General features: G+C 39.8%; 1 protein-coding gene across 3 annotated transcripts in view; it reads left to right on the top strand.

Moving 5' to 3' along the window:
* METTL15 (methyltransferase 15, mitochondrial 12S rRNA N4-cytidine) overlaps window positions 1–8,738 on the top strand; it is a 204,033-nt gene that overhangs the window by 162,151 nt on the left and 33,144 nt on the right. The gene's annotated exons all lie outside the window — the stretch shown is intronic.

Raw genomic sequence — 8,738 nt, 5'->3', positions numbered from 1 at the left:
AAGAGTACCCCTTTGTTGGCTCACCAAGACCACTTCTTATATCACCCTGGCTTATTTTTGGAAATCTCCTGTTTAAATAATACTTAGGCTCACCATACTTATCTTACGAAACCTGATGAGATCATACACTGTGTATTTATTGACTGTCTCCGAGGATATTCTGCTGTACAGGGAAGATATTAGCTGTGTTACCACCTTAAATTATTTCGACCATAAAATCTTTCTCCATTGATCAGGATATAAAATTAATTATCCAAAATCACAAAAACTTAAACTGTAGGAGGAGCACTACACTAAACAAGCCTGCATTTTATCCTCTTCCGGCGCTCTCTCTCTCTCTCTTTGCTGGTAGATATCAAAGCTACCCATATATTTAAAGATACATAATCCTCAAACTACAAAGTAATAGACCAGGACACTAAAAATAGACTTAAAAGATAGGCACATCCTCCTTTATCCAGGTTGGGAAGAAATACAGTCAAAATGACAGTCATGACAAGAATAATTCATGTATTACCGAAGCTCCCTTTTATATATAAAATCTTTTCCCTTGCAAATCATTTTGTTCAATGTCTGGAAAAATAGAGATCAATTTTAAATATCTACTTCCCTCAAATCCACAAGAACAGAGTGTGACGTTTCACTCCATATTCTTTATGAAAATATGCTTATAATATGGATATGACATAACTGAGAGATACTTTATGCAAGGTGGCTTGTGTAAGATATTAGGTTATGATTTACTGAATGTAACTATCCGATTTGTATGCCTGTACCATTTCTGTATCTGAAGTTAGGAATATTAACTATGTGTCTGTATTTCAAATGTGTTACTTTGGGGGTCACTCCCAACTAGCCCTTTAGGTACAACAGTGAGAAAGCCAGACAGTGCTAATGGCCCATTAGCAAAGACAATTGACTGTAAAAGAGCTTAGTCTCTCTGTGGACCTTGGTGAGAGCCTACGAGCAATGGCTGCCACAGCCATGCAGAGACATGGATCCGAGTCACCTGGTGCTGGATATCCCTCCTCCCCTTTTTGGAATGCCAGTGGTTTTCCACTGGAAGACAAAGGGTTCCCACCTTATACAAGAGCTATATAAGGCAGGGGAATGACATCATCATGGTTCTCCTCTGCCTCCCCAACCTAAGAGACACTGAAAAACATCTGGAAGCAAGACCTGAACTGTGAGGAGAAGGGTTGAGCCAAGTTGGAAGGGCATCCAGCTTGTTAGTAATAATAACTGAGGTTTCAAGCTGGAGACTGGTGCATCTGCTTTTCAAGACTTTCGATAATCTGCCTGCAACAATATCTAGGGTGAGAAATTACTACTTGTAACCAGTTTCTTTCATGAAACAAGCTTAGTTTGCAGGTTTCAGAGTAGCAGCCGTGTTAGGCTGTATCCGCAAAAAGAAAAGGAGGACTTGTGGCACCTTAGAGACTAACAGATTTATTCGAACATAAGCTTTCGTGAGCTATAGCTCACTTCATCGGATGCATTCAGTGGAAAATACAGTGGGGAGATTTATATACACAGAGAACATGAAACAATGGGTGTTACCATACACACTGTAACAAGAGTGATAAGGTAAGGTGAGCAGGAGAGTGGGGAGAAAAAACCTTTTGTAGTGATAATCAAGGTGGGCCATTTCCAGCAGTTGATAAGAACGTCTGAGGAACAGCGGGGGTGGGGGGGCAGATAAACATGGGGAAATAGTTTTACTTTGTTTGCATGTTTGGTTTTATGTGCTTAGTAATCTTTGTTCTGTTTGCTATCTCTTTAACAACTTAAAATTCACCTTTTCTAGCTAATAAACTTATCTTGTTTGTTATTGAACCCAGTTTATGTAATTTCTTACTAGGGGACAGGCAAGAAGTTGTGCACCTCTCTCTTCCCATTGAGAAAGAGGGCAGATTCTTATAAGCTTGCGCTGTGCAGATTTTTCTATACTGTATACAGTGCAAGACAGTATTATTTTGGGTTTATCTCCCAGAAGGGGTGTGCACGTGAGTGCTGGGGCAAGTCCCTTAAACTGAGCCTTCCCAGAACTAATCTCCGTGTCTGTTTTGTTCTTCAGTTGGGTGTGGCCCTGCCTGTGTGTTTGCTGGAGGAGGCTAATAGCCTTGCTCAGCAAGACAGGGAAAAAGGGTGCATAAGAGGCAGGCTCAGTGGTATCTCAGCACATCAGGTGGCATCCTAAGGAGGGCAACCCATCACACAGAGGTCCTCAACCCTGACTCTCACAGGGGTTACAGCCTCCGTCCCTTTGTTTATGGCTAGAAATGATTGGAAGTTCTGATTTTTTCCCCTTACAATAGGGAGCCACAATATGATATCTTTCCCAAGCTGAAACATTAGTAGTGAAACTGTGATTTACAGTACCATTCTCCTGTTCACTGTGGATAGACCCAGATAATCTCTCATGGTTACAAAAATTGAGAGAAAACAGCCTTCCCTTTATCATTGTTAAATATGATCATCCAATTTCAAGGGGATTTTGGAGCTTAACTCCTTTAGGATTTTGAAAATACCAGTTTTAGAGGGTGTGTGTGTGTGTATATATATATATAATATATATAAAATATGGGTTTAGAACCTGTTGTCAAACAAGCACTAGACAAATTCTCTGGGTAAATGCCACAGTGCAGATTTCTGCATGAGGATTAATCATCACAAAGATATTAATAGGCCTGATATTACCATTTTCTCTGGGTAACCAACTTTTACAAAAGAAAAAACCTTTGTTATATTTTCTGCTTATGATCACTCCTGAAATATTTTGTCATATTATATAGGACTGGGTGTTGCATAAGGTAAATGCCTTTGTTGATCTAGTAGCCCTGGAGCCACCTTTCAGCTTTATACTTCATTTCTTCTCTACTGCATCTTTGTTTTAAACTGGCAGCCTTTTGTCCCTGCCTTTACCAAAATCCTCAACCAAAATTGGAGATCCCTTTTATTTCTTAATGCAATCACATATTAAAGAACGGTTAAGTACATGCTCCTGAAAATCAATAAAAACGTGTACAAAAATGTAACTTTATTCAGTCACCACGCTACTCTGGGTAAACCTTGAAGTATACTGAGGATTGTGGAGGGTTTTGGCTTATAGATGTGCGCACTACTCTTACCTCTTCATTTCTTCCTCGTTCCTTAGATCTTTCAGCAGTGGATGCTTAAGAGCACAGACACTGACAAGTTTGACAATACCTGTGTGTTTCTTTGTATTTCACAGGAATACTGCATTTTGCAAAATACAAACCCTGTAAGATCAAAAAATAGTTTTTTAAACATGTTAAATGGTATCTCAACATTATAACACAACAGAATTTATATTTACCCAGTAGACGATCATTAAGCTGTTTATAATTAATTAGTTAATAATTAGGATTCCAAGTATATTTAATTTAATACTATGCTTATTTATGCAAGGAAGGGTTTGCAGGATTACTAATTTAAGACTCAATCTGGACATTATGGCCTAGCCCCAAGCAAGGGGCAGCATATTGTTGAGCTGCCCCTGGAGCGACCTGAAAGAGGGGGTTTATGATTTCCAAAGTCACAATCTCCTCCTCGTGTTCTGAAGAGGGATCATACTGCAACAGGCCTAAAGGTTATGTTGCATTTGTTCCTCAGTGTGCCAGTGTAATTTCGCTATCAGACATACTGGGGAAATGGAGTCAAGGCTCTGCTTCTTCCAACCCACCTGCTTAGGGCAGTATGTAGCTGCTCTGCAGAGCCTGCTAACTAAACCTCCACATGCTGGAAGCAGCAGTATCGTGGATGAGCACAAGGGAATAAAGGGGCACTTTACGCCAGTGCACAGAATTGGCTACCATCTGGCCTTAAAATAGTATTTCAGATCTCAAGAAACCAGAACTCCTCTTGGGAGCAGTGTCAAGTTTTTGTATAAAACTTGGTATTTGTTTGTCAGATTGTATGTTACTGGAGTGGGAACCTGCCATATATTTCAATAAGATCTTGGATTTAATCCATGACCTGTATGTCACTAAGAGATCATTGTCCATTTGTATATTTTTGTAGACTTGGTGATATTTTATTAATTTACAAGAACAAACTTGATTTGTAAAAATTCATTAAATTCTCAGATATAATTTATTCACACTAACTATTTCCATTCCCTGGGTATATAGTTTCACTAGTTTAGCAGATACAGTACAATCTGAATAACCTTCCTTAAGTGTTTTTTCTTTATCTTAAGGGGAGAAAAATAATTATTGTAAAATAACATTAAAGCTATGATGCAAAGAATTAAAAACCTTTTTTAAAAACCTGTTTGAATCAAAGATGGAATTTCATCTTTAAGTGAATTCCCTGCCTATCGTTGGTATGTCACATGTTATGTTCTTTTTTTTTTTTTTTTTTTTTTGTACATGTGCGGTAGCATTTTGTCTCTGGGCATATTTAAACTCTGCTCTGTGACAGTATACTGCAAAATTTGATAAATAAAACCTGATTTTTAAAGAAAAAATGTGTGAAGGCCAAAAGTAGAAGACCATACAATACAGTTAAAAGTACTAAGACCAAAATGTGCTCAGTTTACTCACAAAAGTAACTCCACTGACTTCAGGGAGGCAGGATTGGGCGCTGGGGACCTGATTCGCAATTACACTAAAGCCCTTTTCTACTGCTCTGGCAGTGTAACAGGTCCTTAGAGTAGGCATAAATGTAAATTTGCACACACTTTATGGCCCTTTACTCTGTCAGAACAGCTATACAGGGACATTAGTATAGTTGAGAATCAAATCCACAGTGTATTGTAAAGAAAATTAACACCAGTAGCTTTGCTGTATAAGATAGAAGTACATCTTGTGATAATAAACAGCTATCCTATCAAGCTTATGAAACATATAGCAACCTATGTCAAGTTCTGGGGAACCTTTCTCACGTTTCACTACCTCCACATCAATTAACCACCTCACCATGGCTAGCAGTCCACCCTTTCCTCACATCCTATTGCATTTTTTCCTTCCTAAGTAATAATGGTACAGGTCACATTTTTTTATATCTATATGTACATATTTCAATGAAAAATTGTGTGTTGATTTAATATTTGTGCAAGATGTGAGCATGTCAGGGTTGAAGACTGAACTCTTCTAGCTGCAGAACAGGTATGACAAGGGCAATTGCAGTTGAAGATTCCCATGAGGGTGCCTTCACTGTGACCAGCAGGGTGAGAGGTTAGGCTTTTTCGAATGTGCATTCATTTCTTGGTCTTGCTTCTGAGACTTCCAACAATGATGCCAATTCTGGTGATGTAGTTCACAAGCTGTACTCTTCTCCACTTTGGACTAGCAAGTCACCAAACAGTCATCAACAAGTAAGTATTATAGAGCTGGAGCCTGTTTCTATATAAATCATTGAGAAGGATTACGTCCTACTCAGTGCCAATCACAACTGGATTTGAACTTAACATCCTAAAGCTGAAAGATTCCATATCCTGTTACCAGCCATGAGTCATTCAGTCCCTTGCACTTCCAAGTCACACATTTTAAAAAGAGCAACTGCTGTAACTGCTAGATGTCCCCAGAAACTGTCTCCTAACATCACAGGAATCCAAAATGTTGTTCTTGTCCATAGAAGACTTTTTTTCCAAGCATGATATTTTCAGCAGTTTTGATTCCCATAGCATTAATAGCTATTGTTTGATCTGTCTTGGTAGAGACAGAATGTTTTTTATGAGAATGTTAGAAAATGTTTTTTATGTTAGTTGGGTCACCTGTTGGTACAACTTCAGGATCTAAATTTAAATGCATTTAGGTAAGTGGAACAGCCTAAGAATATATAAAAACTCAAATTGTTAAAGTGGTGTAATGGGTTTAAGTAGTGTTGTCTTATATTTCCACAATTTATAAATATGTACATGTATTGGCAGGAAATGGTTTTCCCATCCCATGACAATCTTTGAAATTTCAAAAATTGTCCTATTCAACATTGGGATGAAACGGAGACCTTTACAAGTGGTTTTTTTTTTACTGAAGAGACAGTGAAAGACTGAGGCCTGGTCTACACTACAGAGTTAGGTCAATGTAAGGCTCCCTGCTCCCAGCTGGGCTGCTGCCTGGGCTCCCTGCTCCCAACCGGAATACTGCCCATGCTCCCAGCTCCCCACTGGGAGCCCGGCTGCACCAAGGCTCCCCGTGGGGAACCCAGCAGCTGCACGGACACGGAGCTCCCTGCCTGGAGCCTGGGCAGCTATCAAGCTCCCGGCGAGGATCAGAGAGCCTGGGGGGCAGCCAGACTCCCAGCAGGAAGTTGCATGCAGAGCTGAGAGCCTGGGCTCTCAGCCCCACACACCGGCCCTCTTAAGTTGGTGGAAGTATTCCTAATGAGGATGTGCACTACCAACAGAAAGAGGATAGTATGGACATGCCCTGAATGCCCTAACATAGGTCGACTTAAATTTGTAGTGTAGACATGCCCTGAATCACTGACTGCAGAATGGGGGATTAGGACATGCCGCTGGGATGTGGGAGGCCTAGGTTCATTCTCCTACATTCTGGGTGAGTGCCTTACCCACTAGGCTATTCTGGGGTCTCTTGCACTTCTGGCCATAAATTCCATCTTGGACCTGAAAAACCTTTCCAGTGAAGGTTTCACTGAAACGGGAAAAGTGTTGATTTAAATGAATCGGCATTTTCAAGCAAACGTTTAATTGAAAAATTCCTGACGAGCTCTGCACATAACTAACTACTATGAAGGAGTGGTGTGCAAAGATAGTTCAAATCTGGGAAATGTTTCACCTCAGATAGTGATAAGAGCTCACTCATATAAATGGAAGTTAAACTGGGGTTTCATTACATGGACGGTTGGGAGGGTTTGGTTTTGTTAAGTTTGTAGGCTGAACTTTTTACCTAATGAGAAAGACAGACATACTTGCCATGATCACTCTTGCTCATGCAGGGAAAGTGTAAGTTACGTGCCCCTTCTTACCCCCTTGTGTTCCGGTGAGGATTCAGCACCTAAGGAGGGCAGCTTTAAAATCTGCCAGACTACCTAGGAGCTCTGAGGGTGGAAACTGCTGAGTGGATTCATGGAATTAGTATACCACTAGCTTCCATGCCCCTACCCTAGATAGTGTCGCCTACGTTTATAGCAATGCTTTCTCCTGTGGACCCACATGAAAGAGAAGAAGTTGTCATTACTGCTAATGAGTGTTCTAGTCACAGTGGGTTTGCTATCAGTCTTCAGTAGGCTCTGTGTTCAGTCTTCCACAGTTGTGTGGATCAAGCCAACTATTTGAGTTTCTGAACACAAAAGCTTGTAGGTTTTGTTGCTTGGATATTATGCTGAAAATAAAAAAAAGTTCTCATTTGCACATTTAACTAAAAATATTCTGTACAATTGCTGGATAATTATGCAAGAAGAAAGTCCAGTTAGCTACTTCATCTTATATGAACCATACACAGTAGAAATGTGAATACCATAAACTCTGCATGTCAGAAAAGCTTAGCACTAATAAAATAAATATAGCACAATTAAGAAAAGTTCAGGAGCATTATGAGTGTGAACTATTGCCAAATTCTATTTTGTGATATTGATTTAAACTAAAGGTGTTTTTATGAAAGCAGATAATCTACTTTTTGTATATCTCAAAATTCATCAGAATTTAACATGTATTGTCACATGCCTAAATACATATGAACCTTGATTATCTAAATTCTGATTAACTGAAACTCCATTATCTTAAAGTTGGATAAGTCTTCTGAGTTGACTTGAGTTTGGAAATGTTGACATCCTTACGCTCTCACTCTTTTGCAACACAGCACATGCTCCATCAACTATAATGAGACTTAAGCACATGATTTCCTTCTAAGTATATGCTCTGATGAATTGGGGCCTAAGTGCTTAACCATGCAGATAGTGTATAAACTCATCAGAAGAAAGCATAATCCCACAAAGCAGAATAATTATTTAAAATAAGTGATTTTTATTCTAGAATAGTGTGTTCAGACATGGAGCCTTTTGAAAATAACTTATTCCCCTATACCTATCCAGTCAATAGACTTTAGTCACAGTTGGGACTAAGCCCACCGTCCTGGGAGGGCCAACCCACCTTATGAAACCATGATGGAGGCGTAACTTTGGGAGCAGCGGAGTGGGTTATGTGATATGTGCTACGATGGCCTTTGCGCTTCAGAATTTTTTTAAAACATTTGTGTTTTGAAATTAATCGGTAAACATCTGGTCTGCAGTTCCTTTCTATCCTGTCCAGTTTTAGGGAACCTTGTTTATGTTGTCTGTGCCCTTTTAATGCAATGGTTATGTGAGTACCTATAAAAGAAATCCAACCACATCATCTGGCAGGCAGCTAATTAGTGACAGGTGAGTCTAAATCCAACTCCCTTAAAGGGCCATCCCACTGTGTGACACCACCTTAAAGTTGTTTAGTTATTTGACGGTACATTAGCCTGGATGTATCAGCTCTCCCCAAACTATATTCCAGGCCCCATGTCCACATCATTCTTAGTGACAGCATCATTTTTGCCCAGGGAGGTCAGTGAGGGTTCATGACTCAGTCAATGCATTACAGCTGCCTTCAGAGGTGGACTGGTTGAGGGTTGACCCAGAGATCTCATGAGTGTCCCACCCCCTCGATAGGGAGGCATTGGGCCATTTTGCTCCTTCGTTTGTCTCTACATTTTAAGTGTTCTTCCAGTGTTAACAATGGGGTTAGTATTAGAGGAAAAGAACATTTTTTATATTATCTAGTGTTT

This window comes from Natator depressus, chromosome 6 (assembly GCF_965152275.1).
Source record: "Natator depressus isolate rNatDep1 chromosome 6, rNatDep2.hap1, whole genome shotgun sequence".
Lineage (NCBI taxonomy): Eukaryota > Metazoa > Chordata > Testudines > Cheloniidae > Natator > Natator depressus.
The sequence above is the reverse complement of the archived record's forward strand: the minus strand, read 5'-3'. Positions and strand labels throughout refer to the sequence as shown.